The 12,282-nt window shown below is 39.6% G+C and overlaps 1 protein-coding gene across 1 annotated transcript in view; it reads right to left on the bottom strand.

Annotated features, from left to right (window-relative positions):
- Window positions 1–12,282, bottom strand: part of LOC115630060 (protein argonaute-3) — a 265,544-nt gene that overhangs the window by 47,141 nt on the left and 206,121 nt on the right. The gene's annotated exons all lie outside the window — the stretch shown is intronic.

Raw genomic sequence — 12,282 nt, 5'->3', positions numbered from 1 at the left:
ACCATCACAGTCTACTGATAGCGCGGCCGCTAACCTGCGTGTCATTATTAATTGGAATTTGGCGACGATTCGTGTCCGCTGGGCCAGCAGCCACCGGCTGAGGGATCGGCGTAGGGTGTGTGGCGTTCGTCTCATCATTGCCGGCCGCCTGTGACCGTGCTAAGGCTGCTTGGTACACGCCATGTGCCGCCTGTACGTACCCATCGAGTGAGCTCACTTCTTCGCCTGCCAGGCGGTGGTTGGCGCGTATTTCTGGTAGCCCGTTGGCGTGGACAAGTCTCAGCTGCTCCTCTGCAGTCATCTCTGCGCCGCGCATCAGCCGCCGCATCGCTCGGACATACTCGATAGGGCCCTCTGATGCACCCTGGACCCGGATGTATGCTTCCCGCCGGCGCTCTTCTATGTGGGGGCCTGCTGGATACTCCTTTAGTAGGTCTTGGCGGAACTCGACCCACCGTCGCACGTTGCTCATCTCTGCCTTATCTTCCAGATCCCGGAGGAACGTTCTTGGGTCCCCGCTGCTGTCAAATCGGACACCCCACTGTGCTACCTGTGTCTGCTACATTTGGTTCGAGCGCTTTTGGATTCTGGATCTGAGATTTCTTTTATAACCGAAGAAATTGCAAAAATGCTGAGACTTGACAAACATCGCATTCATCAGGAGGCTAGCGGTATTTTGGCCGTTAAGCAAAAAATCAATTTTAATGTCTATGAAGGCTCGCTGCACCGAGTTCAGTTGGGTTTCCACATTTTCTGTCGTCAAGTAGATTTGTGTAAATCAGCCACCGCAAACAGTAAAGACGTCAAACTGGAGTATACCACCGAACATTGTTGTAGCAGATCCAAAGTTCTTCTGGCCTCTCATTAAACGATCTGCAAATGATTGGCCCAACGATTCAGCAAGAGACCTCATTACAACGCTTCTTTCATTTCGTTTATATAGATTTGCCCTCACTGGAGACATTGCGAAAATGTATAGGCAATTTGGAACTATGTACCGCCCTTCTTCTGTGCCGCACTTGGCTCGTTCTACAATGGATGAGAGTGCACGCTTCGCAACTGCATTGTTTCGTTGGGAACAGGTTTTCGACAGATGTCAAAGTGTATCATACATTAAACAACAGTTCTGGAGCATGTGGCAAAGAGATTCTGTTCACACTCTTCAGCAACGAGCAAGGTGGACAAAGGATCAACCGAACCTGAAGGTGGGACAAGTTGTAATCGTACATGAGGACAACTTGCCGCCACAACAATGGTTATTGGCCAGGGTGACTGCAGTCATTCCTGGAAAAGACGGCAAGGTTAGAGTAGCTGATATTGCCACAAGAAGAGGCACACTAAGACGTACGGTCCATAAACTTGGACAAACTTGGACCTCTCCCTCTGGATGATTTTTGAAAGTCGAGTAAGTTCAACGTGGGGAGGATGTTTGAGTATATACAAGTATTATTTACTATCATATATTTATAAGTTGAATTTGAATTTAAACTGAATTAACGAAATGTATAATTGAATTGTGCCTGGCAACGTCAGTTATCTTAATTGTTTATGCATCGCCTTCGCTGTAGGCTTTGTCACGCCAGTCTCGACTCGATAACGTAATTGGATTGAAATGCAGTGAAGTTTATTATAACGTTTTACAAAAACCAACAAAGTGTATTTACAGTGGGCGCCAAAAGTCTACATACGATCCAATATTTTGCTACCTGGCTGAACTAAAGATATCTATTAAAAAACTAATGATGCAGTTTCGTAGCTTATCTATTCTTATGGAAGAAAATGAAAAGTTTTTAACTTAAGATGTATCCTTACAAAGATATAAACGCAAAACCATATCTCTTCCATGACAAAAGTGTACGTATGATTTCATTTGACACTTTATTCTTCGAGCTGTGCATTGCCAATAAAACGGTACTCCCTCGGTTATTAAAGCTCTTGATTTTGCTTGGTTCTGGAAATTATTCACATATCCTTTAGAGGCTTTCTGAGAACTTGCAAGAGGATTTCGTGCATAGAAATGGCATGTCATAAAGAAATCTCCACCGATTTGCGAAAATTGCTCTTTAAGTACAGAAATGAGAACAAAATGAACTAAACTTTTAAATCTTGGCAAGTTTACTATTCAGACAATATTGAAAAACTGTAAGACCAATAGAAGTGTCGAGAATAAGCCTCGAAATAATTGACCAAAAATGTTTAATCATAGAGATTTATCTTTTATTTTGAAAGAAGTGGGCAATATTCCAAAGATTCGTGCTCCAAAATAAGCCGAACACTTCGCTTTCATATCACTAAAAACTGTGCATTCAAAAATTTGCAAACAATAATGGTTTTCACAGCAGAGCTCCAAGAAAGAAAACCGCTAATAAACGAAAAAAATCGTAAGATTTGTTTAGAAAATGCGTACAAATATAAAGACAAGGACTTCGATTTTTGGAAAAAAGGTTTGCTTACCGATAAATCAATGTTTAATGTTTTCGGAAGTGGTGGAAGAATCAAAGTTTAGTGAAAGATAAACGCAGCACTGAGTCCTAATCATTTGGTCCTTACAGTCCAACATGACGGAGGTAGTGTCATAGTTTGGGGAGCTGTTGCTATGGCTGGAGTAGGAAATTTGGATTTTATCATGGGCAATATGGATCGTCTTGACTTCAAGAATATATTGGAACAAAATTTAAATGAAATGGTCGATGGTTGTTCCAACAGGACATCAATCCAAAGTGTACGGATTACGTTGTCAGGGATTAGTTGCTCTACAATTCACCACGCCAAGTGAATATTCCACCGTAAAGCCCGGATTTGAGTAATATTGAGCACACATGGGAGCTTTTAGACCGAAAGATGAGGAAAAATGACGTTACCAGTGCGTCAAGCCTAAAGGAAGGGCTTCAGTCTACTTGGCAGGATAAAAACACCTGTAGAACTGCGAACTCTGGTGGAGTCAATGCCGAAGCGTCTTCAGACCGTCATTGAATTAAAATAAATATTATGATGGGGGTCAAGTGCTTTAAATCTCCGAATTTGTACGAATTCTGACGAATGTGTACGTCGTACGTACACTTTTGTCAAGGAAGAAATATGGTTTTTCGTTTACATATTTGTATGGATACATCTTAAGTTAATAACTTTTCGTTTTCTTCCATAAGAATAGATAAGCTACGAAACTGCATCATTAGTTTTTTAATAAATATTTTTGGTTCGGCCAGGTAGCAAAATATTGGATCGTGTGTAGACTTTTGGCGCCCACTGTATTTGGGCACGTTGTACATGGTACATGTGGAACTGATTTGACTGTGACTTCATATAGACAAACAGAAACAGAACGAAAGCCAGAGACAATTTGTAGGCCTACACGAATATGTACAGCTATGGGCGCGAATCGCCTTCCGTTCTAAGAGCTCTTATGGGGTCAGTAGCACTCCTTTTGCTTGTCTAATTACGGCCTGATACTCACAAAACTTCTCGCTTTTTTCTTTTCCAATTAGCTATACTGGTTCACACCTATTCCTGCGCTTCTACGAATATACATGTGTTCTGGACAAAATTCAGCTATTTCCTCTGAATATGTGTAAGTGTACATAAGGATATACATCCAAATATAGAAGCAAATTTTCTGCAACTTCCCCCGCAGTCTCATCACGAGCTGCAGAAAGTGCGTCAGTTGCTGCTCTGCCTTAGCCTCCGGCTCTTACTGTTATAGCTCCCAGAAGACAAGTTTTTGTATCAACATTATCTTCCGATACCTCTTGTGAATCTATACCAGCCTATATTGCCAATAAATCGACGGCTAGTGTATCTATTCCGAAGTTCAGTTTTGCTGAGCCCCATGAAATAGCCTCGTTTAAAATAAGTGTTCCGCCTGAGGCTTTTACAATTATATGTGATCCAAAATTTTGGCCTCCACATATGATTGTTCATGAGTTTAGGCAGAAAAAACGAGTTTCGTCACTGCATGTTGATTTACAGTCTAGTACTAGTCTTCGTTTACATCTAGTCTAGTCTTCGAAAGCCAACGTCAAGTTTGGCTTCAAAAAACTACACTCGAGACCTTTTTCACATAATATTCTGTATCATAATGTTAGGGGTCTTTTGTCCACAGTCGGGAATTTATTTCTGAGCAGTTTTTCTTTTGATTCTAATGTTATCGGGTTTTCAGAAACGTGGTTAAATCCTACGATTTCTGATAATGAAATTTTATCAGATGACTTTTGTATCTTTCGTCATGACCGTCCGAGTCGTCGAGGCGGAGGGGTACTGATTGCAATCAAATCCAACCTTCGGTCGGAAATCATTGATGGTGATGTGCCAAATGATGTTGAATTTGTTGCTGTTAAAGTAACTTTTCCGTCTTTTGCTCTTTACATCACTTGCTCTTTACATCACTTGCTCGTATATACCTCCCTCTTCCGATATTCAGGTTTGCATGCAACATACAACTTTTATTAAAGGAATTTCCACTCATCTCCGTGACATAGACGCGTTTGTTGTGCTAGGTGACTTTAATTTGCCTAACATAGAATGGTCATTTTTCAATGAGTCCAATTATTTTGTGCCCTCGCTCTGCTGATTGGTTTTTGGATTGCCTGTTGGACCTTTCTTTGTTTCAAATTAATTCCACGCTTAATCACCTCAGCCAAATGCTTGATCTCGTCTATGTCACTGACCCTAGTAGCGCTGTAGTCTCTAGGTCTTTACCCCTGTCAGTGCCTGAAGATACTTACCACCCTACTTTAGAAATCTCTCTATCATTTTCAAAGCACACCTTTATTCCTACACTTAATTCTAACAAAACACGTCGTTGCTTTCGCAAAGGAAATTTTTCTTTGCTTAACGAACTTATTTTAGCAACTAATTGTTCCTTTTTGTATAGTGCGGTTGATATGAACATAGCCGTCAAGTTTTTCTATGACACTATTAATGCTCTTTTTGATGTCTGTATCCCAAATAGTGGCATATCGTCTGCGTCATCAAAACCTCCTTGGTTTTCACCAAGACTTTCCAACTTCAAAAATGTTAAATCTAGATGCTTAAAAAAGTATAAGCAGTCGGGCCTATCTCTTAACTTTTATAAATACCCTATAGCGAAATCGAATTTTGTTCTTCTTAATTTACGATGTTATAATAATTACCTTGCCCGATGCAAGATGCAATTTGCATAGGACCCTAAACAATTCTATAAGTTCGTTAATTCTAAACGTAAAACGGCTTCTCTACCTTCATCATTTTTGCTTGGTGACAAAAAAGCCAGCAACGATTCTGAAGCTGCTGACTTGTTTGCCAACTTCTTCCAGTCAATTTATTCCTCTGTCTCTGTCTCTATTAGTACTACCTCTTATCCTTATAGCATTTCATCTTCCCACACTTTTTACGCTCCCATAATTACTGATAACGGTCTACTTTCTCCTATCAAATCATTAAAATCTTCATACTGTCCTGGAGCAGACAACATTCCTAGTTGTGTTCTCAAGGAGTGGTCTACCCTATTACAGCCATTACTTAAAATCTTTACATAATGTGGGTGGGTGTGTGTGTGTGTGTGTATGTATACTTAGTTGTCCCCAACTGTTTGATATTTTGTATTGTTTGTTCTGCCTGCATTTGTAAAATGCATATTTTGAAAATCCTTGAACGCAAAGTTGAAATCGATCGGAAAAAATTTATAACACAAACTTTTCATTTGAAATAGTGAATAAATATTAAAACCCCAATAATTCAAGCTCCACCACAAATTTCGAAAATCCGAGTATGCAGTTTTGTTTGTATTCTGTTATAGATTATAAAAATAAAGTTCATTGGTGGAAGATTTTTCAAACAAACTTTGGAGCTAGTTTTCCCCCCATTGGAGCTTGAATTTTCTAAAATCCCTTCTTAGTGCGCACCTGCACTATGATAGGATACTTGAGCCCAAATTTCAGCTTTCTAGCTCTTACCGTTTGGGCTATGGGCTGTTGACGCGGTTTCCTCTTATGCTCCAAAAAAGCCCCAATAATTCAGTCTCCAAGAAAATATTCAAAAAACCAAGTATGCAACTTTCTTTGTATTCTTTTATTGATTTTAGAAACCAAGTTTTAATTCGATCGGTGGAAAAATGAGGATTTTTCAAACAAACTTTGGAACTAGTTCTCCCCCATTGGAGCTCTAATTTTCCAATATCCCTTCTTAGTGCGCACCTACACTATGATAGGATACTTGAGCCCAAATTTCAGCTTCCTAGCTTTTACCATTTGGGCTGTGGGCTGTTGACGCGGTTTCCTTTTGTGCCCCAACATATTTTTTACGGGAAAACTCCCATATTTCAGGCCCCAAGAAAAAAAAACCAAGTATGCAGTTTTTCTTGGAATATATCCGGGAGTATTTAAACTAAGTTTGAAGTTAATCAGATGTAAATTGTAGATTTTTCATACAAACTTTGGAGCTTGATTTCCCCCCTTTGGAGCTCGAATCCAAAATCCCTTCTTATCGCCAGCCTACACTATGAAAGGATACTTGAGTCCAAATTTCAGCTTCCTAGCTTTTACCGTTTGGGCCGTGCGTTGATCACCAGTCAGTCAGGACAAACTGTTTTATATATATATAGATGACCTCCCCGCTACCTTGTCACACTCTCATATTCTTATGTATGCTGATGATGTGAAACTTATTCTGACTTACAGACCCTTCTCATTTTCATCGTCTGCAGGATGATCTGAACTGCATCCAATCTTGGTGCTTAGCTAACCACTTGCACATCAATTGCTCTAAGTGTAAGTTCATGACATTTCACCGGACTTTGCCTCATTTAGGGACGTATACGATTGACAATGTGCCATTGCAACGTATATCGACTGTTGAAGACCTTGGGGTTCTTTTTGATTCCAAATTGAACTTTAACTTTATCTAGTATTGTCAATAAGGCCAAGGGATTACTTGGATTCATTAAACGTTGGTCCAAGGAATTTAATGACCCTTATACCACTAAGCTTCTTTACACTGCTCTAGTACGCCCTGTGCTTGAATACTGCTCATGTGTTCGGTCCCCGCAGTATAGAAAGCAACAGGAACGTATTGAGTCTGTTCAGAAGCCATTCCTTCTTTTTGCTCTACGTGGTTTAAGCTGGGATCCCAATCTCTGCTAGCCATCGTACTCTAGTAGACTGATGCTTATAAACCTTCCTTCCTTTATACATCGTAGGACGGTTCTTGGAGTAGTTTTTCTCCACAAGTTGGTTATCGGTGAGGTTGACTCCTCTCCCTCTTAGGTCGCCTTAATTTTTCAGTTCCTTGTAGACCAACAAGGAATTATTTGCCGTTCATATTGGCAAGATGCACAACTGATTACGCTTTGCACAATCGTTTTCGGGTCATGTGCAGACATTATAATGATCTTTCACATTTACTTTCGACAGGACTCTCTCTCTCTGTTCTATCAAATCTATTCTTTATAATTATCTTCGGGGAAATCTCTGACCACTTACTGCTGTGATTTGGGGCATAGCTTGCCGGACTGGCATTTAAAATTTTCCCCACCGGGTTGGAGATTTCCTTCTTTTTCTTTTCGTCTCTCTTTCCACCTTTCTCTTTTTCTGTTTCTTTATCTCTCTTTCCTTCTTTCTTTTTCTCTTTCGCGTTCTACGTCGTACTTTTTCTAATTAGTTGTTAAATTGAATTAATTTTCCACCTTTATCTACTTTTTGTATAGTTTTTTAGGTCTTTAATGTCTCTGACCACATATGGCTGTGAATTCGGGGCATAGCTGGCCAATTGGCAAATAAATTTCCCCAACGTGTCGGAGGCATTAATAGACGTCATTGTATAGCTTTGTGTTAGGCTTTCTTATCTTTTAAATTTAGTTTAAATTATTATATTAAGTTATACAAGGTGCGTTCCAAAGTAAACAGGACTTTTTGAATCTAGCGCCCCCTGGTGGCGCTATCTATATGTCGATTGGTGCGATTGCTATCTTTATCGATTGTGTAGTGAGAATTTCATGACGATTTCATCGATTGGAAGTGAAGTTATTGCGTTTTAAGTGTCAGTATGTTTGTGTTATCGGTGCGAAAATGAGCTTAGAACAAAGAGCCAACATTAAATTTTGTTTTAAAATTGGTAAAACTTTTACCGAAACGTTTCAATTGATCTAACAAGTTTATGGCAATGATTGCCTATCCCGTAGCAGAGTGCACGAGTGGTTTCAACGGTTTCAAAGTGGTCGTGAGGACATACATGACGATCAACATGTGGGCCAATCAATATTCGTGATCACCGAAAATTCCATCGAAACTGTGCGTGAATTCATCAAAAATCAGCCGAAATCATCATTGAAATTGATGGAAATGGAATTGAACATTTCCAAAACATCGATTTATCGAATTTTGACCGAACATTTGGGCTTACGAAAGGTGTGTGCACGGTTTGTTCCGCACAAATTGACTGACGACCAAAAATTGCTCAGAATCCAACCGAAAAAAATCCAAAAATCACATTTTAACCATTAACCACTCGCCGTATGGCACCGTGCGACTTCTACCTTTTCGGAAAAATGCATTTGACCATGAAATGAAAGCGTTATGCAGACGTAGAGGCCATTCAAAAGGCTTGCACCGGCATACTGGCGGCCATACCGGCCAACGAGCTAAAACACTCGTTCGACATGCTTTTGGAACGTGCAAAAAGCTGTATTGAAGCAGAAGGAGACAACTATTTTGAATAAAATAAATTGATTTTGCCGAAAAAACCATTTGTTCTGTTTTTTTTTAAAAAGTCCTGTTTATTTTGGAATACACCTTGTATTATATAATCGACAGAGTTATTGTTGATATTCTGAATAAAAAATAAATAAAAATAAAAAAAAATAAAAAATAAATATTTATAACCATCTACTCCTTTATTCTAAATTTAATGTCTGTATGAAAAACAATTTGCCATGGTCACCACAATTGGCGTCGGCCAGTATAGTTTATCTACGCTGCAGTCTATGGTTTCCTCTGAGGTGGGTCATGATGGGGCAAGGACTCAGCGCTGAGACGTCCCAGAGTTGGCGACGCTAGTATCAAGGAACTCGTACACGAACCGCTTGCGACGCGGTCCTCGAGCTGCGTGGACCGCCACTCCGCCGTGTGTCTTCGATGATGACGCTTCTGTTGGGGACGATGTTCGTTGACGTGATGATTGCGTGTGCGGTGGTGGCCTAGCTCACCCAGAAGAACGCTGACTGCGGCTCCGATGGACCAAACTTTTGGTACGATTGATTGAAAGGCCAAAGGCCGGTCTTGGGAAAACCAAAATAATAATGTGACCCAGCGACCGCTGATCTGCTGCTGGGTCTTACTGGTTCTTACCTATTTGCAGGTTAACTGAAACCACTTAAAGCTGAGTCCACGCTCTGCAACCGCACTCGTCGAAAGCCTTCCCCAAAATGCCGGTTGCAGTGCCGCCTCCATTGCACGTACTGCGTAACTCCCCCACCCCTTTCCACATCCGTTTACCATTGCCTTTGACTTTCCCTTACTACCTTTTCACGCAACCGTGTCCTGCTACTGCCGCGGTTGACGCCCCTATTGCCCGGTACCGCTAGATGGCGCTAATAACTCCTGCCAAGCGATATTTATTTTTCGCGCCCTACGCCGGTGTTGCCAGACATCCCGGTTCACTACTAAGCCGATGCAACAAATGTTAGGGACTACCCAAATTTTTCCCGCAATTTCACAATTTGTTTGACACCTTTGCAATACTATAAGAAGCGTCAAAGCAATAGAGTTGTCTCTTTTTTACTCACACGAACATCACTCCAATTGAATGTGTGTGTGTGTGTGCGGAAAAAAAATTCGTAGTGACGCGCACAATTGTTTTAACACTTATCGCAGGCGGTTTTTGTTGGTGTAATACCACTTCTGAAGTTGTTATACTTCCAATAAATGAGGAATGCCGGCGTTTAACTTAATTATAGTAATAGTTTATTTAATGATGGAATATTAAGTTGCGTGGTACTCTTGTCTCTAACGACGAATGAATAGTTAGTGATCATACTTCTAATGGACTAACATCGATCCGCAAATGCTCGCGGGCTAATATTAATGCAATTGGCATATTTGTTTTTTATTATACTCTGTACATAAAATGTACAAGAGTATATTAGGTTTGCGGGAGCTGAAAATGTAACAGGCAGAAGGAGGCGTGGCAGACCCCACAGAGTATATATATTCTTGATCAGCATGACGAGTCGAATCGATCTAGCCCTGTCTGTCTGTCTGTATGAACACCTGGATCTCAGAGACTATAAGAGGTAGAGACACCAAAGATGCGTTATGTGTGTACGCTGTGCAAGTTTGTTTTATTTTTTTTATTCCCCCCCCCCCCCCCCCCACCCACTTCTTCCCTATGGAGGTTTTCCCAATTTTCCATTCGTATAATAGCCTTTATCTCGGAGACTATAAGAACTACGGGCACCAAACACCCAGACGCCTTATGTGAATACCCAGAAAATGTGTATTTTGGAATTTCCCTCCCTCCCCCCTCTGCCATGCAAATCGCGATTTTCTCTAACTCTCGTAATTTCTGGAATTTCAAACTCCAATTTGGGAAATACCCCCAGTTAGCAATGATGTGTCCGTATGCCAAGTTTTATCATGATAGACCGATTTAACAAGAAGTTATAGCCATAAATATATTTGCCGCTCAGGCGTTGCCCGCGTCTGTTGACCAATATATTTATTTATTTTATTTATTTATTTGTTAACCTTATCCTAGCGTTACAAGTATCAGGTTACTTTTAAATTATTACGCTAGTCACTACAATTTTAATTATATCAATCTTATTATGTTATATTCATATTATTAATTTTAGTTTTAACATTAAACATAATTATTATGTTTGTACTGAGCATGAGCAGCGATTTTATTTATAACTTTCTTCACAATTGACCTATCATGATGAAATTTGTCACACGGACACATTAGTACTAACTGGATGTACCTACGCAATCAAACAACACAATCAAACAACAGTGCTCGATGGTCCAATGTATACATACATACATACGAATGTGCATACATGCTATATATGTACGTACACAGGCATACATACATACATATGTGTGTACATATGCATGCATGTTTCTCTTTACTTTTTCATACATAGACACGAACTGTTGCTTGTTCTGTGTGTGAGTGTGTGTATATGATGTCCCCAACTATTTGATATTTGCGTTCTTTGTAATTTGTTGTTGCTGCATAAAGTTACTAATGAAAACCGTAATGCCAAATGTACTAAACAAAGAAAAAATTACTTTTAAAAATGTTAAATAATTTTTAATTAATTAACATTTCTTGCTCTGTCAGTGCAAGACGAATGAACATACATACATATGTACATACATAGATGTGTACATATGTATGTGTGTACATTCACACATTAGTGTCTCACATTTTGCTTTGGCTATTTCAATCGTTTGCACGCAACTACACGAACAGCTGCTTGCATATGTGTGTGTGTGTGTGTGTGTGTATGTATACTTAGTTGTCCCCAACTGTTTGATATTCTGTATTGTTTGTTCTGCCTGCATTTGTAGAATGCATATTTTGAAAATCCTTGAACTTAAAGTTATAGATTTAGTTACGTAGATTACAGTCCCCAAATTTGAAATCGATCGGAAAAAATTTATAACACAAACTTTTCATTTGAAAAGGTGAATAAGTATTAAAACCCCAATAATTCAAGCTCCACCACAAATCGAAAATCCGAGTATGCAGTTTTGTTTGTATTCTTTTATAGATTATAAAAATCAAATTTAAAGTTGATCGGTGCAGAAATTCCGAATTTTCAAACAAACTTTGGAGCTCGATTTCCCCCCTTTGGAGCTCGAATTCCCTTCTTAGTGGGCACCTACACTATGAAAGGATACTTAAGTCCAAATTTCAGCTTTCTAGCTTTTAGCGTTTGGGCTGTACGTTGATCACCAGTCAGTCAGGACAAACTGTTTTATATATATAGAGATGAGCAGCTTTCAAAGGAGAATTATAAGATCTTTAAAGAAGCGATAAAGCTCAAGAAGCAAAAACTCTCCTTTACAACCCAGTGCTAGTTCTCACTAATAAAATCTGTCTTAGGTTTAAGTCTATGCTAAGTTCTATTGCTTATCTAAGTTTAATTGTTAATGTGCGTAGTATAGTGTGCAGTTTTTTTAGTCTTCTGGCTTTTTGTAAAGTGCGTATGCGATGGTTGTTTTCTGGTTTTAAATGCAAAATAACTTAAGACACTATTCGACAGCGAACAGCAAAACTATTATTAGGGTTCTTAGTAAACAA

Source organism: Scaptodrosophila lebanonensis, unplaced genomic scaffold (genome assembly GCF_003285725.1).
Source record: "Scaptodrosophila lebanonensis strain 11010-0011.00,11010-0021.00 unplaced genomic scaffold, SlebRS2 tig00000250-arrow-arrow-pilon, whole genome shotgun sequence".
Taxonomy (NCBI): Eukaryota; Metazoa; Arthropoda; class Insecta; order Diptera; family Drosophilidae; genus Scaptodrosophila; species Scaptodrosophila lebanonensis.
Note: the sequence above shows the minus strand (reverse complement) of the source record. Positions and strands in the feature narration are given on the sequence as shown.